This window comes from Rhipicephalus sanguineus, chromosome 1 (genome assembly GCF_013339695.2).
Source record: "Rhipicephalus sanguineus isolate Rsan-2018 chromosome 1, BIME_Rsan_1.4, whole genome shotgun sequence".
NCBI classification, from domain to species: Eukaryota; Metazoa; Arthropoda; class Arachnida; order Ixodida; family Ixodidae; genus Rhipicephalus; species Rhipicephalus sanguineus.
This window is the reverse complement of record NC_051176.1, coordinates 308,652,636-308,679,423: the sequence shown is the minus strand read 5'-3', so window position 1 is coordinate 308,679,423 and position 26,788 is coordinate 308,652,636. Positions and strand designations below refer to the sequence as shown.

Below are 26,788 nucleotides of genomic sequence, written 5' to 3'. Positions count from 1 at the left end.
TGGGACAGATGGAAATCGTCGAGAGGCCGTCGCAGCTAAACACTGAAGTTCGTGATTGAATTGCGCAGTAACATGTTGCACCTTGCCGAATTCACTGCGTCTAAGAAGTCCTGGCACGGCGCAAGCGGAAAGCTGCAGCGCGAGGGCCGCGCGCTCGTCGCGGCGGCTGCTGCGGCGTACACACATTTCCCATGAGCGCTTGCGCGCCCGTTGGTGGCGCTCGTGTGCTTGAAAAAGGTTTATTGAGCAACTATAAGGGTTTGACTACCACTAATTCAACCTGAAACCATCCTTAAAGGGACGCTAAAGTGAAATAATGAATCAGTCTAGATTGATAAATTGTACTCCCGAGAACTCTAATGTCGTTAATTTCACCACCATATGTTCATTAACAGAGGAGAAAATAAAGGTCAAAGTTTTGTTTTTAAATTTCACGCGTGATGTCACGAATTTCAAAGTGTATTTTTTGTATTTTGGCAACATTGGCGTGACGAAATTTTCTGAAACTTGGTTTGTTACGTCTATGGCCTCCTCAGAGGACAATGCACTTCATTTTTACCATTTAGGGACCATGTATTAGAAAGTAGACGCCTTCAAAATCTATGACTATGATTTAGTGCGGGAATTTCGAGGTGGAGTCGCCCTATCCGCATTTTCTATTCGCGCATTTTCTCGCTTACCAAGCATTTTCTTGTGGTAAGAGTGGTGTTTTCGGTATTGTGAAATTGTAATTTACTAATATGCAAAAAATCATTTTTCTTTTTGGTGTACCTTTAAATATGGCATTGGAAATTTAAAATTTAATCTTTATTAACCTGAACCAACTTATTCGGATTTAATATGTGGTCTCTGCAAGCAATCATGACAGAAAATTTAAAATTTAATCTTTATTATTCTGAACAAACTTATTCAGGTTTAATATGGAGGCTCTGCAAGTTATCATGACAATTCGAGCATTTTAAAAATAGGGAAAGGTGAATGTTTGATATTTTGACTGAAAATGAAGTATAGCCCAGATTTTCCTCTACTACAAATCAAGAAATTTTAATAAACAACTACTTTTTCAGTTTTTAAGAAACTCCTCATAAATCACACACCTTCTTGGCACTGCCCCGTACTCTTATAGTGAGGCGTAAAGAAGCCCGAAATTTCGAATGTAGGTTCACTTTGTCATTACATTTTTTTCAACTTTCTGTCGTGACTGCTGATTCGACACTGTATTAATTGAACCCTTCACTGCTGTCATGTTGGTTATCTTGCATCCTTGAACCATTTCTTAGATGTGGGCAGTGAAAAGTGTCGATCTAAAATTATATTTCATATTTGCTTTGGCTCAACTTCCAGTACTACTTTTTCAAAGCATTTAAAACAAACGAATATGTGCATTTTCCCAAATATAACCCACCTGAAAAAGTAAATTCATGGCATTGCATCCACCCTTCCAGGTTCAATGCACATTGCCGTGAAGCAACTACTCAAGAGAAACTATGCATATTACCTGCAACTCAAATAAAAAGCTATATAGAAGGTTACTTTTTATATAGAAAGTTATATACAGTAAAACCTCGTTGATTCAAATTTCACAGGACCGTAAAAAATGTCGGAGTGAACCGAATGCCGAATTAACATAAGTATCAAGAAAACAATGAACAAAGGTCTACTACAGTAATGCACATTTATTTTCTACATGAATGCACAAACCCCGTCCTTATATTCAGTGATGCTACCGAGGACTTCCGATTTTGAGCAATTTTCGAAGCAGCCAAAATTTAATTTTGGAGCACTTTGGAGCAGCCAAAATTTCCATCTTGGAGCACTTTGGAGCAGACAATTTTGCACCTGGGAGTGCTCTAAAGCAGCTAATTTCACATCATGAAGTGCACAGGAGAAGCAAATTGCGATAACATTCAAGCATCTGAATAATCATTTGGGGCTCTTATGAAGAGCAAGAAATATTTCCATTCATTGCAAATCTCATGGAGAAAATTATCTCAGAAGCACTCTTTATTTTACTCGATAATGCACAAATAAGGGCGTCAGGCATTTAAGTGTTCGAAAATAACCTCTTGAGAAATTATTTTCGACACTAGTAAATAAACAGAGTACTGGATCAATAAAAGTGTACTTTATGAAATAACACTCTAAATACATATATGTGGTAATCAGCTGACGTGGTAGACAAACTGCCGCGACGTACAGCAGTGCCTCAATGCTAAAGGGCTACACTGTCCCTTATGCATTCCCCTAAGGCAACTCCAAGAAAGCAATGTTCTTTTTCTTCTCTATGGATTGCACTGATAGGGGCAACATGACGTCAATGAGCTAGCCTCAAAGAGCCAACCTCCTCTGATACTCCCTTCCCTCTCACTGAGGCCTTTCTGCATTGTAGCAAGAGCATTCTCGCAGTGCCTGCAATTCATCGTCTGTGCATGCGCCGGAAAGATGGAGATCCGCTTCAAGTCGAGCTTCTGCAAAAGTGTCCCAAAGTGCGGTGAATGCCCCGGCACGTGATTTAACAAACTTCGTTTTCCTTTTAAAGGGGTCATGACACCCAATTTTCGATAATAATCTGTGTTATGTGGATTAATCCTTGTGCACTCACTAACAGGCTGGCGAAATTTCAGCGCATTTGGTCGAGCACTTAATTTATAATCGAGCATTTTTATAAACACGCGAGCGGCTCAAGAGTCAGGCAACACTGGTGCACTAGCGAGCCGTGACATAACAAGCACCTAGCTGTGCAAGCGTCTGCATTGCGGCGAACCATATTGTTCCGTGGTCAGCTGCACGTGATATTGAGATATTTTAGCTTTCTTCAGCTTGGCACTGAAATTGAATGATTTGCAGCGACTGAAACTTTGGTAGAAGACGACGGCTCCGTTCCATGCTGCACATGACGTCACATGTGCCATGGCGAAACGGCGGTCGCCGGCGGTGGGTGGGGTTTACAGCCAGCGACTTCTAGAGCTTGTTTTGCAATGAAATATTTTTTTACGGTCCACTTTTGAAATCTGTATAGACCTTATGCAAAATCTGCTGCCATCTACCGGCCATCGTGCGCATTTCCGCCATGTTGAAGGCTAAGCGCGCTCCGCATGTGCACGCGGAGCTTACGTAACAACGTGCGGCGGCTGATAAGAACAAATATGCCGACATAATTTCGCGTGCCGTGTTGCTGAGATTGAGGTAATTGGGATGCTCAAAAAAACGTTCGCAGGAAACTAACCTCCACGTTATTAGATTTCCTCGCAGCCGACGAAAAGCGCCAAATTGTTCCGTTGCTCCGGCTACTGGTTACGACTAACGCCGTGTTTATGTTCGCCGTTCTTAATAGATGTGGTATGTGACAGCATTGGCACTCATCAGAGAACACTTTTTCGTGTCATGCCGGAACGAGACAGTTGTCGCGCCGTGTGTTTGCAGGCACAGAAAAACCGGCTTCGTGTACGAGCTTCAAAGCTGCATCGCGCATGCCTGCGCTGCTGTTGGCAACATTATTTTTTTGTTCATTGCGATAACAAATACACGTTAGACAGGTAGCGCGTGCGCATCATCGACTGTCAGTGAACTGATTGTGCTGGAGCATGTTCTTTGTAGTTTGTTTGCTATTGTGGAGTTTTACAAGGTAGCGTTTGGTGAGATGCTGCTTTGCGCGAGTATTGCTTCATTATATGCATATTTTTCAAGCATTTCATGCGCTATCACTGCCAAATTCAGATAGGTAACCCGAATGTCCTGACCGCCCCCCCCACCCACCCACCTTACTTTTTTTAAATTTATACCCAAGAAGATCACATATCAGGTTCTTCCAAAAGCTGGCCCCCTTCCGAAAAATCCTGTGTCCGCTCCTCTGTGCTATTAAATGTTAACAAATGCTTCAAGTGTGTGGCACTTTTCGTATGAAACTGAAAAAAAATGCTGTTGCGGAAAATGTGTTACATTCGACCGTGGGTGCGCTACCATTGGTTACGCGCTGAGGTGGCTTCGCAAGCGTTTAGTTGGCTACGCAAAACTGCCTTGCTGCAACGGGTTGAAAATCAGACGCCAGTAGGCCCCGAAAGTGGCCATGTGAACGCGACTATTCTTGGCGTATCGTGTTAAGAGCACATGTGGGAAGGATATTCAATGAAATACCAGCTAATCAGCACCTGCTTCTTCGAGCAACTAACACTTTTCATGTTCACTTTTCATGCGCGTGAGATGCTGAACTTTTTTTTACATTTTAATCGTGCGGTAATTCTACGCATAACATACGTCAGTGACTACCGCAGCGAAATAGCTTTTATGTCAAAAATAAAAGAGGACAACGTTTTATTTAAAATTAGATGCACAATTCATCAGGTCGACGTAGGCTTTCGCTTATGAAATACGCTTTGAAATGGGTCAACAGCACTTTCTTACAATCATCGCTGCGCCTAGCCGCGCGCTAAAGCCTACTTCCAACCATCCTACACTACACGCGTTGTATTCGGACAGCTAACAATGCTTTATTCGCTACACTGAAAACAGGCACAAAATTTATAACCTCGCGCAAAGCTTCATTCTCATCGACGGCAGGCTTATATGCGTCTTGGTGACAAACTTGTACTATCTTCTCGTTGTAATGCTGTTCTTTACACGTAATAACTGTCAATGCAATAATTAGGAAATGCTGCTAACGTGTTCAGGCCCTTATGCCCCGATGGCCTACTATCAAAGCAGATGCAAGCGAGAAGTTATAGCAGCGACAGCAGTACGATTCGGACACAAGCCTCCAACATGGCGCCGAGTCGGTAGCTTCGTAAAACCTCCGACAGATGGCAGCAATTTTGCATAAGGTCTATAGGCATAATAGACCCTCTACTTCTAGTTTTCGCTGAAAACCACAAATCTTTGGGCGACCATGTCATGGCCCTTTTAAGCGAAGGTGCCTATGGCTAGAACATTCCATTTGTATGCCGAAAATCCCCTAGTGCCCTTTAGGGAGCAGTGCAAAAAAAAGAAAAACTTACAGGGTCCTGTATGCATTCGCCTAAGACGACTCGAACACGAAAGCCATCTTCTTTTCCTGCTCACTCGATGCATTGATCCTCCTTCGCCCCCCTCTGAAAGCTTTCTGCGCCTAAAGTGGTTTTGCACCGCATCCAGTATCAGAGGCATTGCAACCTGTCAGCACCTCACCTGGATTTGCACTGCCTCCGTGATTGGTGCGCCGATCACGGAGGCAGTGTAAAGCAACGATGTCATGTGATGACGTCCCGATGCTGACACGATGATGACGTCACAAGTTTTAACGATATATGACGTCATGATGACTTCATCACGTGATGATGATTTTGTACATCAGTCGTGTTAACGCCGCCGCCGCCGCCGCCACCGGTCAATTTTCGCGTTCAATGAGGCATCTAAGGCTTTCGCATTAATATTGCTTATTGAATGTTAACTGCCTGGCCTTACATAACCAAATCGCCTCCACCACGTCACCTCTGTGCCATGCGCTACACAGCTTCGCTGATCATACACCTCACAAAGTACAGTGGCTCCACATTTTGTTTGTTTTTATTGCGATAGCAATAGACCTTTTTCAAGCAATCCCAGTGCGCCCAGCGGGCGCGCGGAGCACTATGGGAAAAGTGTGCATGCCGAGCGAGCCGGCTGCTCGCTCGCCTGCTGCTCGTTGGCAGCGTGATATCAGTGGTACCACGAAACGAAAAGGAACACTTCGCCGCTGTCACGTATCTCGGGAGCGCTTGCAATGTGTGATGGAGTTGGGAGAGTGAGCGAGGCGGGAGACCGTGGCGTCACTGCAAACACCCTTTATAAACCACAACACTGCAAACGACAAAGTTTACACGATAGATAACTACAATTAGGAGTAACCTGTGCAAAAACGCTAAGCGGTACAAAAGGATCCAACCAACACTCCTAACTAAGTTCGGCTCTACTGGCCCTAAAGTCTGGCCACTGCGCTACGCAGCTACGCGAATAGAACGTTCTTACTAGCGTGAGTCCGTCGCCTCGCTTCCGCGCCCAAGTCGACGCTGAGTCCCGTCGATGCTACTCCTCGACGTCTGGGAGTCGCCGTCGTCGAAGCTGCCGCCTCGCTAGTCGTCCTCGTCGCTGACCCGTCGGTCTTCCTTCGAGAACGTCGTCTCGTCCGGTTAGGCCTAACCCTCGGCCTATCCTCTTGGTGCCACTGGGTCAAACTGCCGACGTGGCTGTCCAGGTGATTGTCGGCGGGTTGCCGTCTCGTCGAGCTGTGGTAGTGCCGTAGGTGCCCTGCGAACTGCTGAGTGAGGCTGCTGCAAGCTCGGGGAGCCTCACTTGGGTGACGCCAAGGTCGACGGCTACCCTCCCGAGCCTCTCGTGCCGCTGCCCCCAGAACGAGGCCCTACTTCTCTCGTCGCGGGTGCGACGCTGGCTTGCCACACCTTGCTCCTCGACGACCCCACCGAACAATGACTGCTTGATCCTCTGGGGTTCCGCACCTCAGTTCGGGTCGCGTGGCACGTGCCTTCCTTCGGCCAATGGCTTGCGTCGACGTGGCGGGGGTGCACACCATCGGGTATTTTTCCATTCCCCGCACACCATCGACGCCTTGCGCTGTCCGGCGCGCGCCCCGTGCCCCTTTACTCATGACATTGGGCCCCCTTTTGAAGAGTTTTTTCGTAAAAAAACTGCTTTCATCCTCCTCCTTGGGGTTACGGACCACTGCTCTTCTGATGGTGTCTTGTAGCTTGTGCTCCTCTTTCCTTGCTTGACCTATGCACACCTTCACTTCCCCACTTTGTCACGCACTTTCACTCACACTTTACTTCACCGCACATAGTTCATACAACACCACTATCATTAGACCTACACACCACATGTTCATTGTCCAGAACACTAAAATCTCCAAGGTACGAGAATACACCATGCCACAATCCGTCGCTTCATTGGTGACTTTGCACAAAGTGCTTGACATCTTTCTGTATGCCTGGCCAAAATGCCTCCTTCGTCACCTCCCCACGCAGGTTCTGTGTATCTCTGAACCCATTCGCATACCAATGCTCTAAAATGGCCCGTCTATAACGTGCTGGCACCATCAGTTGTCTAATTAGTGTCCCTCTTTTCCAAAACTTACGGAAAATTAACTCCTTGACTGATTCGTAGGACACTCCGTCTCTACATCCCTCTCTGGTTGGTTTACGGCCAATCCTATCTATCGCGTGCCTCAGAGTTCTGTCCCTCCTCTGTTCATTTGAGAACTCCTCAGAGGTTACACCTACACACTCCAACATTGGCACTCTATCCTTGCCTCGTGCCTCGCTCTTCCCACTCCCCCTACTAGCTTCAATGCTCTTGGGGCTTCCAGTTACCTGTTTCCTTTGTTTAGCATATTTCTCACGCTGTACTGGGTCATCCACCCTTCTTACCCCTGGCCTATTTCCCAATATCACATCATAGATGGGATCTTCCATACACTTCGCTGTGAGTACACCTACGAAATAAGGAGTATCTAACCTTATTTTCGCCTCGGGTAACTCCTTCTTGGATCCATCTACAAAGACCACTGTGCCTATTCTCCCTGTGAAATCCTTTTATTCACCAGACTTCTCCTCACCAACACAGTATCCGCTCCTGAGTCCCTCAGCACCGTTGCCCGTTTGCCATTTACTTTACCCTCCACAACTGGCATATTAACACCTTCCGACCTATCTATCACTGCACCAACTACCTCTTCCTTCTCTTCTGACTTCACTGCACACGCAGTACGCTCTACCGGTCGATTCCTACACTCGTTCGCTTTGTGCCCTCTTTTCTGACACAATTGGCAGGTAACGTGGGATTCTTGTTGACTAGTGCTAGTGCGGCAGTTCATAGCTATATGCCCTAGTCGATTGCACAAGAAACACCGCTGCTGTGCCCTTTGTTTACCCATTGGGACCTCACTGTTGCTCTCTTCTTCGTTGTGATCGCCTCTGTCGCCTTTTTCTAAGTTCCTTAGACCCTGAGCCTCCACGAACTGGTCCGCTTGCTTTGCCATCTCCTCTACTGTGCTTAGCTTCCTCTCTTTCAAAAATACCGCTAAGTTCTTGCTGCACCTGTTGAGAAATTGCTCAGCAACCATTCTGTCGCGGACCCCTTCATACGTCTTTTCTGTCTCGGACAGCTCTATCCAGCGATCAAAATAGTTTGCTAGCCGACACGCAAACTGCTTGCCAGTTTCTGAATCCTCGGGCTTACATGTTCGGAACTTCTCCCGGAAACCCTCGGCTGTTAGCCGGAACCTCTCCAATAAAGTCTTTTTTACTATGTCGTAATCCAGAGACTCGTGTGCTGGCATACGGCCAAACACACTCAACGCCTCCCCCACTAGACACAGACTCAAGGCGTTTGCCCACTCACTTCTCTCCCAACCCTGCCCTACTGCGATTCTCTCGAATCGATGCAAGTATGCATCGAGGTCATCCCTTCGCTCATCGAAGGGCGCCATCAGCTTACGCGGGCAAATTTGTCTAGGCCTGGGAGTAGTCGAGTTGTCCAACGCCGTCGTCGGGGTACTCGCGCGACTAGCGTCGTTGCGCGGAGCGACATTTATTTCGGCTAACTTCAACTTGAGCTCAAGAATCTGCTTCTCGCGCTCATGCTGCTCCCGCGCCTCACGCGCACGCTCCTTCTCGCGTTCCTGTTCTTTCTGCGCGCGTTCCTTCTCACGCTCGTACTCTCTTTCGCGCTCTTTCTGAGCGTTCTCGAAAAACCTCATCGTCTCCTCCTTATTCATTTCGCAGTCTCTGGCCACGGCCGCCAATTTCTCCCAATCCATCCTTGCAACCCCCGACGGTACGTAACTGGGCCAAACGCTGGAAAAATCCTGGCACAGGCTCGCCACTTATTGTGTCACGTATCTCGGGAGCGCTTGCAATGTGTGATGGAGTTGGGAGAGTGAGCGAGGCGGGAGACCGTGGCGTCACTGCAAACACCCTTTATAAACCACAACACTGCAAACGACAAAGTTTACACGATAGATAACTACAATTAGGAGTAACCTGTGCAAAAACGCTAAGCGGTACAAAAGGATCCAACCAACACTCCTAACTAAGTTCGGCTCTACTGGCCCTAAAGTCTGGCCACTGCGCTACGCAGCTACGCGAATAGAACGTTCTTACTAGCGTGAGTCCGTCGCCTCGCTTCCGCGCCCAAGTCGACGCTGAGTCCCGTCGATGCTACTCCTCGACGTCTGGGAGTCGCCGTCGTCGAAGCTGCCGCCTCGCTAGTCGTCCTCGTCGCTGACCCGTCGGTCTTCCTTCGAGAACGTCGTCTCGTCCGGTTAGGCCTAACCCTCGGCCTATCCTCTTGGTGCCACTGGGTCAAACTGCCGACGTGGCTGTCCAGGTGATTGTCGGCGGGTTGCCGTCTCGTCGAGCTGTGGTAGTGCCGTAGGTGCCCTGCGAACTGCTGAGTGAGGCTGCTGCAAGCTCGGGGAGCCTCACTTGGGTGACGCCAAGGTCGACGGCTACCCTCCCGAGCCTCTCGTGCCGCTGCCCCCAGAACGAGGCCCTACTTCTCTCGTCGCGGGTGCGACGCTGGCTTGCCACACCTTGCTCCTCGACGACCCCACCGAACAATGACTGCTTGATCCTCTGGGGTTCCGCACCTCAGTTCGGGTCGCGTGGCACGTGCCTTCCTTCGGCCAATGGCTTGCGTCGACGTGGCGGGGGTGCACACCATCGGGTATTTTTCCATTCCCCGCACACCATCGACGCCTTGCGCTGTCCGGCGCGCGCCCCGTGCCCCTTTACTCATGACAGCCGCTTCTCGACTATTCTTAAGCCGTAAATACTGCACACATCCGGACGCATCTGCATGTATCTCTACGCATGAAATGCGAAAGGATTAACACAGTGCAGTGTCAGTATTACCGAGCAGATATGCATCGGATGCAGCAGTTAAGCAGCATGCGTATTATTGTGTGCAGATATTATTAAGATGTATTAAATGTGAGCTGGAACACCGAATTCATTCTAAAAGACAGGGCATGCAAACACGGGCACAAGGAAGAAGTCGAGACACCACAGACGCCGAGAGCGGTTCTGGATAGCTAATGCAATACAAAGCATAAAATAACATGTTTTTTATCAGTTTTGCTTGCGAGTTTGTTTTTTCCACAGGAGGGAGATTTTTAAAGCTCGTTCGCAGTCGGGTAGGTGAGCGCTCGTTGTTTCAGACTTCGCGTCGACGCCGCTCGTGGGTGCTCCACAGAAACGGCGAATTTCAACGGATTCCGATTAATATGAGCGGGAATCTCTGGATGATGGTAGCACCACAGACACGGAAGACGACTTCGATTCACCAGGCTTCAGTACAGACGGCGAAAGTGCGTCAAACCTCCCCGGAACATCAGCAGCTATCCGCCGGCAAGTTTCGTCTTTTCCTCGGGTCGTTTTATCGCTGCCGCGCGTCGATGTAAACGTATCCGGTGCGTTCTTAAAATAACAGCTGCTATCTGCAAGGTGTTAACTTCATTCGGGCGGGAGCATTTGGTGCCGGCTGCAGAAAGAGCGCAATTCTCTTCGCGAAGACGGCGCGGAGCGGACTTTGACCCAACGCTCCGGTGTGCTGCGCGGCGGCGTCTTCGCGTTGTTTTCTACCGCAGAAGTCATCAGAGAGATATGCAACCACACAGATAAGTATGCGTGGATGCATACTTTCGAAAAGCCAACATACAGTGAGAAGGACGGATCCATGAAGGGAGTTTACTGAAGAGAAGATGAGCAAGTTCGTCTCACTCCATGTGTACATGGTAATCGTTCAAGTCCAGCGCTTGCATTGGTGCTGGTGTCGACTACACATATTTCGAGGCCTTCGTCCACCGTCAGTGATGCCACGGAAAAGGTTCAAGGCTTCTTGAGTGTCCGATCTGAAGAAGATGACCGTCGCATCCCACGAAAATCTTCCCCACGTGTCTTCTCTATTGCAACACATGAACGGTTTTTCTACGCAATTTTTTAACCCCGTCGGAACCTTTCAGTGGTTGAGAAAATGGTGAAATGTGAAGGTCGGTATGGTATTTGGCAGTATATGACGAGAAAGAGGTCAAATGAGGGTACAATTATGGATTTTTGCAGATTTGGAACAGGCTACACTGTTCATTTCAACAAATACACAGGAAAATTGAAAAATACTACAACTGCAAACTATGCTAGAAAAGTTGAACAGAAAAAAATTTTTTTTCCCCGAAACATGAGCAGCCAGCCTTTGTTTCCCCGCGACGAGAACCTGCATCGCGCGGTGGCATGATAGGCACTAGTGCCTATATTCTTGTATTTATGTAAATAATCTTTGTACTTACAGAGCTTATATTTCCACTATTATTCTACGAGGGCTTTGCGTTCAAAACGTATACAGTAGAACCCCGCTGATACGTTTTTGAAGGGACCGTAGGAAATAAACGTAAGAGACGGGAAACGCAAGAGCCGAAAAACAGGAAAAACGACAAAATATATAGTGGTACAGAATTTTATTTCAATCCTTACGAGTAGCACGAAAATTGGCGCGCTCAGCCACGATCTAGTCGACGGATAGAAACGCGGAGCTGGGGACGGCCTCATCCACAGAAATGTTATCAACGTATGTGATTTTTTTAACAGCAACAGCTGTAGGCATGAAAGAACTAAGCACACGCAATCACGACCAGCGCGGCGAGTCCGACCGTGAGCCGTGCGTACCGCGCGCATGACCATGCGAGCTCCAACCAGCTCGAACTCTTCCAGTCCTCCGACAAATAACGATGATGATGAGTCTACGCCAACGTGATGGCAGAAGTGAATGCCAATCTCGAAGGCCTTGCTTTCGCAAGCAATTACGTCATAGACGCCATGTTTGTGAAATACATATCTCAAAGGCTATGCTTTTGTCAATAGTAAATGCCAATCTCAAAGGCCTTGCTTTCGCGAGCAACTACGTCATAGACGCCATCTTTGCAGTTCGAATCTCGAAGGCGATGCATTTGTTTGCATCAATCGAAAGATCCTGTTGCTTGTGCCTCTCATGCGGCTAATTTTGCGGTCAAACCAGGCCAAGCTGCGTGAAAATGCACCAATGACCGCTCTCTTCGGTAGTCACTCGGTCGGCTCCGAGCGCACTTTGCGACGTATCATACGGGAACGGTCCGACAGTTACGACGTAACAGCGGGGTTCCCAATACATTGTATCCTATGGGAGCTATGCCGGGACCGGCGGAAAACGACGTAACAGCCGGGAAAACGCAGCAGTGAGGAACGTAACAGCGGGGTTCTACTGTATTTCGATTTTTTTAAATTTTTAACCTTTGCAGAGTAGCACTGATGTTTTTATGAATCTTTCTTTCTTTTTGATGCATTTTTCTTTGATAATTTTTTTTTATTATAGTTGAAATAAATCCGTTGTATGAAATTAACACTGTTGGAAAGACCAATTCTTCCTCTATCGTTTGATACCCTACACTTTAGCATCAAGTATATTCTGTGGCAGAAAAAAAATATTTCCTGGACTAGCCAAAAACAACAGATTTTTCCGCGGTCACGAAAGTGTTAAGGCATGTGATTTCTTCTTGTGCAAGTTAATCGACGATTAGTCACGCATGCGCTATCACTGCTATCGATATGCCATGCCTCAATCATTGAACGCGTTTCTTCATTCCTGTGCCAGTACAAAACTGCGCATGCATCCAACTTTGACGTGCACTTACATTCTCGGCAACGTAAAGAAAGATTAAGAGGTGAGCCCCCGGTTAGCGATCTTGCATGTTCCAATAATCTCTAACACAGCGTCTGTCCTACGTGGAAGCGGCTGCAGCTAAAAGGAACCTTATACAGCACACCTGTACGGCAATCAGTGAATTTGTTGGTGTGTTTTACAAAACAAATGTGGGTCCACATCTTGTCTATTGCTCGCTCATTCTTTCTCTACACAACGGCACAAATCTTACCTAGCCTGTGAGATAGGCAATGAATGTAAGGAATACTTATTTGACACGTTTCTTCCTATCGAATTTCTACTACCATGCTCGGACTTCACAAAACCGACTTTTTGAAACGTTCAGCGGCAGTGGCCACTGCAACACGAGGATAACCTACATCTAAAAGATGTAGATGTCGGCCGTCTAACCGAACTCATGCTTATTCAACGATTACTTGTAATGTACTGATACCAGCGAGACGCATCGTATTGCCAGAGCCAGTTTTTCACTTGAGCATTTATGAACACTCTCGCGCTTGTCGACTGCACTTAGTCACTATGGCCTTAAAAAGATAATTTCGTATTGGTCCTGAGCACTATACAAATCTATAGTGGTGGTCACATGTGAGGCAACACGCGACAACGCAACCAGCGTTTGTAAAATATAACATTTGCCGTAAGTGTCAAGGAATGGTGAGAAAAGCGTATCTTTTGTTACCTGCGGTACGAGCGACGCGCACGCTGTCTAATCAATTTATCTTACTTTGCTAAGCGCATAGTGTCTCGCGCAATCTTTAAATATTAGAGCCTGACCTTGTGCTCGTCAACAGTGTCTGTGGGCGTTGATTTCGAATGGATCCACGATTCACGAATAGTAATGACCGCTCGCGGAATTCATCTAGGAAACCAAGATCTATCTTTTCGTTTAATTTATGCCGTAGGGCATGCTGAGGCCAAAATAATAATAATCATCATAAAAATGATGCTTCGGAACTGCTCAGGTGGTCCGACAGTGGCAAGCGGGAACACTTGACAGATAGAAATTGTAGAGAGGCCGTCGTAGTTAAACACAGAAGTTCACAACTGATTTACGCAGTAACATGTTATACCTTGTTGCATTCACTTGATCTGACAAGTGCTGGCACGGCGTAAGCGGAAAGCTAAAGCGTGAGGCCTGCGCGCTCGGTGTGGCAAACACTTTTCCCATGAGCGCTTGCATGCCCGTTGGTGGTGCTCGTGTGCTTGAAAAAGGTCTATTGTCAGGGTTCATAGCAACTTTGAAGAAAAAATCCAAGGGTTTTAAGGACTTTCAAGCACCTAACGAAGAATTTTCAAGGACTTGAAACGACACTTGTTAAGATCGTAGAAAAAGGAAACACCATCTTTTACAGCATGAAGCACACACAAGTCAAAACGGGCACTTTTTTACAATTACAGTAAAAGCTCGTTAATTCGACTCTCGTTAATTCGGAAAATCGGTTAATTCGGACACGTCATCAGGTCCCTGTAAATATATGCATCACTCTATGAGACTGGGCGCTCGTTATTTCGGCCAGATTTGACCGCAAATCGGATAATTCGGCGACTTTCGGGCCGCTGGCGAGGCTCGAAAACGAAAAAAGAACCATTCGGAACAAAAGTGAAGCTCAAACGCTGCATCGCCATGGACATCAATTATCGGCTTGGCTTGACTTGAGACTGATAGAACGCCTTTTGCTTTGTTCCCGTTGGTGTGCAGCATCGTTGAACGCCGTTTTATTGAGGAACGATTCAGTACGGCCTGGTACGGCTCCTTTAGCTTGATCGTTGCTGGTGCTTTTGTGCTGACTTCTCGTGTGAACGCACTCACCGCCGATGGCAACGCCGGCGAAGCGGCCCAAGTACGAGGCCAAGGACTTCACCACCAAAGTAGAAATTTTGCGTGCCATGAAAAATGGGCTCTCCCGACAAGAAGTAGCTCCTGTGAAATGACGTCGGCAAACAATACGACGTGAGTCTCCTGAGCGCTGTTAGCATTCTTCGCGTATGTGTGGCAGAGCACGCCTGTGCACGCCATTGCTAACTCTTTCAGGCACAGTGGCTTTGTTGTACCCGACTCCAGCGATGCCGCAGTGGCCGAAGTGTCGCCGAACGACGGTGCCGACGACGGGCAGGATTTCGGAAGTGTTATGCCTGATGCAGTGACACTCGATGATTATATCGGCATTGATGGCGTTGCCACTGCCGGCTCTCTGACTGATGAGCAAATCGTCAAGGAAGTGATGTATGGGGTCGAATCCGAGAACGAAGAGCCTGAGGAGGAGCAGCCACACTATGAGCCACACAGGCCCCCTCGTACTGTGAAGGAAGCCGCGGAGGCCCTCGTCGTCCTTAAAGAACTTTGTTTTGGCACTGCAAACAGCATGCGAGCTGCTGAGCACCTTGAAGGGCTCAGAAAAATTGTGTCCGCGCAAATTTCTGCTCGAAAACAGACGCATCCGCGATTACCTTGTAAAGTAAAGGTATGTTGAAAAAACTCTTGCATTTATTGTGTTTATTTCGACCATTCGATAATTCGGACATTTTTTCCGGTCCCTAGAAATCCGAATTAACGAGCTTTTACTGTAATAGCTAACTAAAGCAGTCTTTACAGTTCCTTTCTTTGCTCATATTTTGTTCACTGCAGGCTTTATGGCATTACAATGTTTTCAGCAGGTTTCAGTATTCTTCTGCTAGTTTGCTTAACTTAAAATGATTCACCTGACAATATGGAAACACTGCATGAGCTTGCGCGCACGTATACCCCCCCCCACACACACACAAAATGTGCACTGCCAGCCTTAGAATTTTTTCAACTTATACGAATATATAGATGACATAATTGCCGCTATTACAACACAAAAACGCAGGGAAGAAACACAAACATGACAACACGGGCAGCACTTGCAACTTCTTTTGTGTCATTTTTGGGGCAATTATGTCACATAGCAAGTACCAACTAGGCCATGAACAGGTTCACCTGATGAGTATTGGCCTCGAGGCCCACCACTAGAAACGCCGGCGCCACCGTCGGCGTGACGTGCTTGGCAGGATCACGTGGTCTCAGCGGCCGCGTCGGCTGCTTGTGGCGCACTGCCGCGTGCTTTGAAAACGAGTTTCAAGTCCCACATGCGCTGCGGTCTGTTCAAATTCGGAAGTTTTCTCTCATTTTCTACTCAATTGAAACCATTGCAGTAGAGTGGCTGCCTCCGAAGGCGACGAACATGGGGCTCTACCGCTCGGTGCCGCAGTGCCGCGCTTACGCAAAGGAGCCCAGTGTCAGCCTGCACCGGTAACCGCGGGACAAGAAACAGCGTGAAGCATGGGTTGTAAAGCTAAGAACCGGCAAGTAGCCATTCGCTACGAGTCGTGTGTGCAACAAGCACTTCCGCGACGAAGACTTTTGTTACTGCGTCGGGCCTGCGACGTTCGGTGAGTAGCAGACAGCGCGCACTGAGACGATGGCTCGCGCGCGCTTCCCGTCGGCAAATGATGCTTATCTGCCACAGGATGGTAAAAGCGCTACCTTTTACCACGTGCGATGCCATCTCAGAACCCTCCAATGCGACCTCTTGATCGTCGGCCCCGTGCTCAGCGTCCACAAAATTGGCTGCAGATGCGCAAGTCATTGTTTAGATACGTTAAATTAAAAAGCGCACAGGGTCCCTTATGCATTCGTTAAAGATGACTAGAAGGAAGGCGAAAGCCATCTTCTTCTTGTCAGTCGATGTACTGGTTCTCCCGCGCCCCCCTCCAAAAGCGTTCTGCACCTAACGCGGTTTTGCACGGCCTCCGTGACCGATCACGGAGGCAATGCAAAGCGACCATGACGTGTGAATACGTCATCATGTGGCGTCACATTATGTGACGTCATAATGATGCTACATACTTTGGCGATCTGTGACGTCATGATGACGTCATATGGTGACACCATCACGTGACGATTATTTTTTGCATCACTAGTGTTGACGCCACCGACGCGGGACGCCGACGGGCAACTTCCCATTTGATGAGGCATGCATTGCTTCATAAGCTACATAAATTTTGCATTGCCTCCGTGATCGGCCCCCCGATGATCGGCCCACCGGCCAACCCCATGTATTTTCTTGGAACCTCATTTATTTACGTGGGAAAGATGCCACCCTGTTGGCGTTAGACACAACACTGCTGCCAAAATTACTGGGGTACACGCTAAATAATTACTATCCTGTTTTGCGGCTGCTGGTTGCTGTAATACCTTCTATTTTATTCACCGCTATTTCAAGTTAATGTGGGTGCTAGTTCACAGCCGACGTTTGCAGAACAAGTCCGGCAAACGTTACTGTATTTTCTTTCTTTTCCTTGGCGTCGCATGCTGCTACATGCCGCCAGCGATCTCGAAGTGGTGAAGCTTTGGTCTATGAATTTGTTGATGACAGAGAGCGGCAGGTTCACTGGAATGCAAACGGAACGATAATTAAGGAGCATTAAAAAAAAGGCGTCGCATTTGCTCACGTTTTGTGTGAGCACCAAACGGAACGAATGCGCTGAATAAAGAAACAGAAGCAGCGGCATTTGCCCGCTGAGAAGACCGATCAATACACAGTGCGAGACAACTTGTCAAATGACATTGAAACGTACCCGAATTTAGACCGAAAAAGAAAAAAAACACTGAATCGTCGGGACGGCAGATCACAAAGTTGCCATGCGCAACGAAGCAGCAGTTGTAAGGAAATTGTTTTTGAACTGCTCTGATAGCGTCCGCGCAACAGTAGCTGTTTGTTTACTCACAAATTCTCATATTTTGCGGCCTAAAGTTCACAGCGCGGTGCCAAAACGCGCTCGTAGCAAGAGCGAAACCATCAGTACGATGCATGTATGATCGTCTGCATGCAGACGATCATACATGCATGCAGAGGCACCGTCAGTCGTCGCGAACCCGTGCGATCGCTGGCTTGAGGCTTCTTTCTGTTATGCTCCGTTTGGTTATACAGGCAGTCTACTCTAACGAGATATTTCACATAGTTTGCACTCAGCGAGTGACTACCTTTCACGCAAGAAGCCGGTTCAGGGGTCTCCAACGCGGTGACAGCGTGAAGCGGGTGCTCGGTTTTCTGCAAAGAGACAGCGACTGTAGACCATCTTGTGCTTTCAGTTCGTCGAAAATGATTATTTTGACAGTAAAGAACACAGTTCATTTCGAAAGTACTTGCAGAAATGCCCTGGAGGGCTTCCGCGAGGTGTTTTTGTAGAGCGCCGACAGCAAAACCTATGGGGAGCGCGCCGGTGGTATCCTGCCTAGCACGCAATCGAGGCGCGTCCGATAGAGGGCGACTCCGTAACTCCTCGAGGCCAATATATGCACATACATTTACAGAAGGGTTGGGTATCCTTCCCTCCCCACTGCCACGAAATAAAATCCTCGTTAACGCTCTGCTCAAAAGTAGGCTAGTGCGAATATAACTTTCTAGGCTCAAAGTGAATGGCAATTAGTGTCGGACAATTTTGAAGTGAATTCGAATAGTAGCAGGATTTGAATAGTAGTAGGATACAAATGATATTTGGAAAAATACTTTCAGCTTTAAAATTTCTCATACTTAAGCAATGTAAGACGCTAATAAGAAAGAATGAGCCGGCCCATATCTTGCATAATCGGTGCTATGCTTGGCGCCTTTTAAGCGCGTATCTTCAAATACAAGTTTTCAGTGGTTGCCATCCAGTAACGATATTTTTATTGAAAGAGATGACTCACACGAGATATTTTATCAAGAACATCCCTTACAAAAATGTATGTAGACTGTCTAAAAATAGGTTTAGACAGTCTACAGACTGTCTAAACCCGTTTCTGTAAGGGTTCCACGAAAGAGTTTGATGGGGGGGGGGGGGGTCAAGGTCCGCCCTCCGCCTCCGTAACTCACGCCTCTGATCAATAAAGGTTGAACTGGCGTATGAATGCTACTGCGTTGAAGTGAGTATAAATGTGAGTCGACATAAGGCTGACAGTAGTGCTGAAGCTGAGTAAATAGGATCATAGGTCGGGAAGAAATGTGGGGCTCACTCAGACTCACTCATGAAATATATCTTGGGCTCGGGGCTCACTCAAACTCACCAAAATATTACTCACCCGGACTCACTCAGACTCAAACTCGCGGCTCGATCTGAGTCTGAGTGAGTGGACTCATGAGTGAGTGTGCCGAGCTATGTCTAAGATACACGTATCTTTGACACTGCACAACAATGGCTGACATGCAGTGTTGTGATACATATACAGTAGAATCTCGATGATACGATCACGGCTAATACGAATTTCGGGATGATACGAATTTTTCTGTGGTCCCGGCCAAGGCCCATTAATTTACAACGTGCTTGAGTACGGTTGTTACGAACTGATTTTTGACCCGCGTCGTTTGATACGAATAAACGCCGCCCCACCCAACGCAACGTTGGCCCCACCGACGGCCGCGGAAGATAGCAGCGTGCACTTACGGCGCTGGAATGCGTGCGGCGCCGCCGGTTTGGCACGTTGCCAGCGCCGCCGGCGAGCAGCGCGCGACAGCCTCCAAAATCTGCGCGTATCGGAGGCCGGAGTGTGCCTTTTGCTTTCTCTTGAAGATTACAGATGGCGCTGGCCACGTTTTTTTTTTTTTTTTTTCTTGGTGCGGAGGCAGGCCGGCAGGCGGAGACGCCGGAGAGGTAGAGGTGGAGTTACTGTATTTAGCATATACAGTAACTCTAGGTAGAGGCACGGCCCGCGGGAGCTTCTTTCTTCTATGCGTGCCGTCGGACGGAGTGGTTGTCGTTGCTGTGCTCGAGCCCGCGTTCTTGCTTTGTTGTGATTGTGCCTTTTTTGCCGAGTGGCAGCAAGCTATGTCTCGCAAGCGGAAAGCCCTCTCCTTTAAGGAGAAACTGGACATTCTTCGAAAGGTCGATGAGGATCCCAAAAGAAAACGCACGGAGTTGGCTAAGGAGCTAGGCCTCGCAACGTCGACATTAAGCACAATTGTTGGACAGCGGGACTCAATAATGAAGAATGTGCTTTCATTCAACGTCAACGCGAGGCAAGCGAAGACAGCCCAACACGTGAAGCTTGAAGAAGCTCTTCTGACCTGGTTTAAGGAGGTTACTGCAGCTGGTGTGAACATCGATGGCAAAGTGTTGCGTGAGAAAGCCGACGAGATCGCACTTGCTCTGCGCATCGACGGATTTCAGGCCTCAGGTGGGTGGCTGCACCGTTTCAAGACGAGACACGGTCTCGTTTACAAAAGCGTCTGTGGGGAAGCGAAGAAGGCTGACGAGACCGTTGTTAGCGACTGGCTCGCGAAGCTGCAGTCACTCATCTCTGGGTATGAGCCTCGTGATGTTTTTAACGCAGACGAGGCTGGCCTGTTTTTTAACCTTCAGCCTGAGAAGAGCCTTTGCTTAAAAGGCGAAGCGTGCCAAGGAGGCAAGAAAAGCAAAGAGCGAATAACGGTGCTTTTGTGCTGTAACGCCGACGGGTCGGAGAAACTTAAGCTGACGGTAATTGGCAAATCCCAAAAGCCTCGGTGTTTCAAGCGCGAGAGCCATTTGCCGTGCGTCTATCGCGCAAACAAAAAGGCGTGGATGACGGCGGCCCTGTTCGAAGAATTTCTGTCGCTCCTTGACAGAAGGATGGCCTGCAAGAATCGGAAGATTGTTTTGATTCTTGACCAGTGCGCCGCCCACCCGAGGCAAGTAACGCTTCAAAACGTCAAACTGATCTTTTTGCCCGCGAACACGACGACGCACCTGCAACCGCTTGACGCTGGAATAATAAAAAACCTCAAGCATCATTTCAAGGGCCTTCTTGTGCGCCGCCTACTTGCCAATATTGACAGAAAACACGAAGGCGACCTGCGGATAAGCCTCCTGGACGCCATCCATTTTATCGCTATGGCTTGGGATCGAGTAACGCCGACTACCATAGCAAACTGCTTTGCGAAATGCGGCTTCTTCAGGAGTTCCGAAGAGGTGCCCTCAGAGCAGGAAGAGCCAATTGAGGGTTGGGAACTGCTTGATGCTGGGTGTACAGCTGAAGACTTCTGCACGGCGGATGACAACCTCGCCACTTGTGGTGCGCGCACGGTGGAGGATATTGTTGAGGAGGCCACATGCGAGGTTGCCGATTCCAGCGATGATGGCGACAACATAGACGAGGGCGATGGTGAAGGACTACCACCGGCGGCTGAAACGCTGCACGCGCTCGACGTCCTGAGGCGTGCTATGGCCGCTGATGAAATCAGGGACGACACGTGCACGCGTTTTTACGGATTTCAAAGAAGTCTGCTGAGTGACTTCGCGAAAAAAAAGAAGCAGAAAGACATTAGAGATTTTTTCTGCAAGAAATAAATGTTTTTTTATGTGTTCCTAAAAATGAGTTTGCCTCTGACTGTTAATTTAGCTAGTTTTACATGTGTTTCGGTGATAAGAATTTCGGCTAATACGAATATTTTTCGTGACCCCGCGGGATTCGTATCATCGAGATTCTACTGTAAAACATCTAGGTTTGCGGCCTTACCCATTACCAGCAGACATTGTTCAGTGCCAGTCATGTTCGCCACAATCACTCGCTCTTTACTGTGTTTCCCTCCAGCACAATCACCGTTCTTGAAGGTCAGTCTTCTCAGGCAACATTGCGTAAAATAGCGCCGTCTCGTCGGCATTGAAGATGTCTTATGGCTGACATTCGTTCAAGAACTTGCGAAGCTTTTCTTCTCGCCACGTCATGCATGTTTCCTGGTTGATGAACGCCCTTTCTCCACTCACGCTTTTCAACACCAGGTCATGACGTTGTTTAAAGCATGTCAGCCATTGTGGGAGTGCTATCACCCCCCGTAAATCGTTTTAGCCTCATAGCGTATGCAGGTCTGGCGGATTAGTCTTATGGCATCTTCAGCTGAGCCGCACTGGCCACGTGGCAGTGGAAGGGAAGTTACATCAAACACCGCCAGAGTTTCAGGCCCCGCTACGGGCGAGACGAATGTGTGAGCCACTAAAATCGAATCTGCGACGGCAGCGCCGTCATCCAGACGAGCACAGCAGTCGACACTTTGCAACGGCGGATTTGTACTAGGATTAAGGGCGCAAACGACAGAAAACCAGACGATTGGAGGCGCTTGCGAGGCGCTGTGCGTCCAGCGTGTGCTCGTCTGTTCTCCACGCGCTTTTGGTGCATGAGTTTTGCACAGACTCGATGAAGGTTAGCAGTTTCTGCATAGTCTTCGCTCTCCTGTGAAATCCCGACAGCAGAAGTAGCCTTGTGTGAGCACGGCCGGATGATTTACAGCCCACGCATGTTTTACCTGCAGTCCGGCCGTGTTCTGCTGCAGCGCCAGCTGTAAATTGTGCCTGCACTGATGGAACGTCGCCGCGTCGTGTGCCAGTGCGCGTTGAACGATGGGATTGCACCACGCTCCACCGTCGATCTCCACGGTGGCGCGGTGGCGTGCACTCGTGTCGTGGCCGGCCCAGCCGAACGCACGGCACCGCACGAGTGCGCAGAAAATTCCACGAGTGCCGCCAGCCGAAGATCCCATTAGTTACCTTGAACGCCACTGAGCAAGAGGCGGCTCCAGCAGCGCTACCTGGTGGGAGCGAGGCTACGCGGGCGCATGAGGAAGAGCGCCACCTGGTGGGAGCAAGTTCGTGCGGGCGCATGAGGAAGAACACCTCAGCTGCCTTTTTGGTGTTTGGCGTGGTCGGTGACAGACAGCTCTCGAGGAGGTCCGTGGGTGCAATACCACGGGCCGTTCCCGTGGACCCCTTGGTATGTGTTATGTTGTTTTGTGTATTGTATTAGCATTTTATTTGGGTTATTCGGAATGTTACTAGTTATTTTTTAGATTCAGCTGGTGAGCTCGCCATTATGTAAAAGATTCATAAATGCTTACATGTTCGTTGCATGACGGTGTGTACTATCTTCGTTTGTTCTGGGAGCAGCTCTATTCAACCCCCCCCCCCCTCCCCATCCAACGGAAGAGGAAAAGTTGTCAATCCCTAGCACCATTGCAAGCAATAAGGCTTTCGCTGCAACGATATCACCGCTGAGCAGAAGTTGGTTGCTTTGTACCTCCCAAATCTAAATGAGCAGCGCTTGCTCTAACTCCGGGTGGGTGCCGATGCGCATTCTCTTGCGATACATTTTGAAGTGATCATTTTCAAATGCTTCCAGTATCAAGCACTTGTTTTTGAAGAAGTTTCAAAGGGTGTTAGGCTTGATCTGTGCAATATCTTGCTTGGCGGTGCCTCCTTCCTCAATTTTTAAAATTTAGATTTTTGTCGCCAAGTCAAGCGTCCAACAAGGTGGCCTTGTGTGGTTCTCAACAAGGTGGCTCTCAGAACTTGCCATTGTAGCGACAGCACCCGGAATGCACATGGAACAACCGAGCCCACTCGAGGAAACAACTGGAGAGGCCTGAGGTAGCTGTTCTCACATGGCTAATCTTGCCAATTCATAATTTGCGGCGCTGTAGTCAAGCTGCGATGTCAACATCGCCGGTTCTTAACCTTGACACTTCATGATCTGTGGCACTGTGGTAAGCTGCGATGCCGTTAATGTCAGTGTGGCACAGGAAGTTGTTGTGCGCTTTAAAAATAGCAAATTTATCGAACATAATGATCACCTTGAGGCATCTGATTGAAGAATGATTTCTTATTAACCCTCTGAGTGTCGAATTTTTCTCAGAGAAACTTTCCCAGATGGTCAAATTACTTTACTGCGGTTTTGAGAAATCTGTAAAGTGGGGAAAAATTGTAAAAAAATTAGGAACAGTTTTTTTGGTGACAGCATTACTCAGAACTTCAAAACGTTCAATAGTATTTCAGAGCGTGGTATTCCTTGAAACACACGTCTACGCAGAGCGCCTTATCGCCATCTGCACACAAAACACGTGTCCCCATTCTCCTCTAGGAGCGACGAGTTATGCTGGTAAACACACGGCATCATCTCTGCGTGTGGCTGCCTTGGGCAGAGTAAACTCGGTAATCAAGGAAAATGAGAATACCTTGCGAGTGTCGGTGATAAACAAGCTAAGAGCAGCGCCAATAAAGATGGAAATCATCTTCCACCGCCCCTGCAAGGGAGTGCCGATAAAGATTAAAATCAAGTTTTGCGCACCTCTGTTGCGATCATGCGGCCACCGGTGTCTGGTCCGCATTCTTCAGTTGACTGTTCGCCGTGCAGCTGGAAAAGTGACTACTCATCGCAAAACACCTGAACTTGCTGGTGCACCTCCTGCAGTTGGCGAGATTTCCTAAATCTCTGCGGCACTATCATGAAGTGGCTGCAATGCCTGGCATAACTGGGTGCGTCGACTGCTCACACGTGCCGGTGTTACGTGGAAGTCTGAACATAAAGTGGAAGATTCGGTCTGAACGTAAAAGAGGGCTGTGTTTTCGCTCAGCACTGACTTATATACCGAATACAAAGCATGTGGACGATCGCAGAAATACAGTAGACTCTCAGTAAATGGAAATCTCTTAAACGCAACTGCTGCTTAAACGGAACAACTGCTTCTAATATGATTGGTTTCACGCTTGGATTCTACACCTCTGCTCCTCTCTCAGTAATGGGAACTCCTGTTAAACGGAACACATTTTCCTCGTCTCTTCAGGTTCTGCTTAACGAGAGTCTACTGTAGTAGCCCGAATGAGCCATTCATAGAGTACATGTTGCACTTACCATTTTTGTGGTGCCCTCGCTTTGCATTTGTGATTGAGGTTATTCTATGCTGGTGTTCGCATAGGGAGATCCGCGGTTCGCATTGCAATGCTAGGCAATTTCCATCCAGGTTTTTTTTTTTGCCACCGACGCAACATTAGCGTTCTTTTTTGGGGGTGTTTTTTTTTTTTTTGCACTCAATGATGTGCTTGTACTTCTTCACGAGAGCAATCAGTAGATTCTTTTTGTCTTCAGTGATGCGCGGTTCCACCTTGCGTTGAGATCTCTTAGAAGGACAGTGCGCACAGTGCGACATTTCAGCGCGAATGCCCATTGACATCGTAACGATGTTGCTTCAAAAGTGGCGCAGTGGATGTCGTGTGAGCCTCAAAAGTTGTTTTCCTAGCATACTACAGCACCTGCTGTCACTTATGTCTCGCGCTGAGCTGTTTCATTTCCAATTGGGAAAATTTGCATGCACCCATTTCTAGCACAAAGCTACAAGAAATCCACATGCATTTCTTAGAAAGAAAAGTTCCTGCTGGTCGGGGTGCAGTACCTGGACGAGGACGCATTTTTGGTAAATATGAAGTTTTTTCTGGAGTCTTTTTGTAACTTTGTAATACAAAGGGGTAGATGAACCCTTCCTCCACTTTGCAGGCTTGCACTTCATATGCCTCTTTCATTGTTATAGGGACACTAAAGAGCAAAACAATTTTTCTCGCATTAGTAAAGTAGTCTTCCACGATACCAAAAACACCACGCTTGCTGCGAGAAGACTCTTAATAAGCGAGAAAACGTGCAAAAAGAAAATACAGGTGGCGACGCCACCTTGGAATTCCCGCACCATTTGCCGTGACGTCACATATTTTTGACGGCGCCTGCTTGGGCCTACGCAGGTCCTAATCGGTTAAATCGAAGTACATTGAACTCTGAGGGGGCCAGAGACTTGACATAACGAGTTTGTGGAAATTTCGTTGAGCCAGTGGCGCCAAAATACATTAAATGCTCTTTGAAATATCTTACGTCACGAATTACAAAGTTCGGCGCAAAATTTAAAAATGAAATTTTGAACTTGTTTTTCTCCTCTAATAATAAACCTATGGTGGTGAAATAAACTACACAACAGTTTACCGAGCACACTTTATCAATCTAAACCAATGCATTGTTTCTCTTTAGTGTCCCTTTATTGTTCTCAACGAAGCTTACAGCAGATAAGATATGCCGACCCTCGCTTTTCCTCTTTCTTACCAAGAATCAGAAGCTCGACCAAAGCAGACAAATTGTTTGCACTTCCCATTTTCTTCTGTTGGATGGCGAAACCCACAAGGCTATGGACAGGGGATTTGTGCACTTCGTTCCCAGAACTTGTTGCTTTTTTATTTTTTATTTTTTTATTTTTTTTTATAAATGCGACCTAGCCCAGTACAGGCATGCCCATAGGGAATAGAAACCTGGGCGGCGCACATACCCCTTGCAGCGTATGAGCACAAAAGATGATGAAGAACATAACACGAACCAACCAGCCTAAAAGGAAACTTAGATAAATGTGCTGCTCTCGAGCGACCACTGAAAGCATCGGGTAACGGACGCTTTCCACAAGCAATACTGTGCATCGCAGCGGCGGTGGGCCTCACATACCGCTCCTTTGCAGTAAAACATCCAAAATATGCTTGCAGCACTTTGCACTACTAGGTATTTTGAAATATATGCGCTTTGGCTGTACCACGTGCCTTGCGTAAACAACTTCATTATTAACAGTGATACCAGGCGAGCAACGTGCTTCTGTATTGAAGCTCGGTCTTGACTTGATGAAGCAAGTCAGCCTGAGCGTCTATGAATCACGAAGGCAGACTTCGGCGCTTTCAAGTCCGCTCCTTGCTTTGGGCCGACTAAGTAACATCTCTCCATTTGGGGGTTAGTATGTGTTTCTCCTTTAGCTTTCTTCGTCTTGTCCCACGTTATCTCACGCTCTTTTCAATCATCATTGAGGACGACAAAGCAGACAACCTGGTGATCCTATAGAAAGATTCTATGGCATACCGGCCAAGTTCAAGGAAACGGAGTCCAGGAGATTTACCATAAGGGCGAGTGCGGTCTCACCTTCTCCCAGTTTTCTTCCCACAGAAATAAAAAGATCTCTGGTGGAACAGGGGGAGAGGGGTGGTTTGTTCCTACCCCCCCCCCCTTTCTTTTTAAAAATATTTTTAAGCAATGACCAGGCACCTCCACGAAGACAACTAGATTACAGCTTCCTTTACATATTTAAATGTGGTTCCACAAGCAACAAGCACTGCTTTCTGCAGGCATTTCGTTGCAGCTGATTTCGCCTTTTAAATGCGGAGCATTTCTCAGTCACACCTGCGGCAATGGTGGCGCTGTCCACACCCCCACTGCGCATGCTCGGCTCGTCTCGTGCCGGCAGCAGGCCTCTCC

The 26,788-nt window shown here is 47.8% G+C and overlaps 1 protein-coding gene across 3 annotated transcripts in view; it reads right to left on the bottom strand.

Annotated features, from left to right (window-relative positions):
- The window catches only part of LOC119379424 (transcription elongation regulator 1), a 417,021-nt gene that overhangs the window by 176,307 nt on the left and 213,926 nt on the right, over nucleotides 1–26,788 (bottom strand). The gene's annotated exons all lie outside the window — the stretch shown is intronic.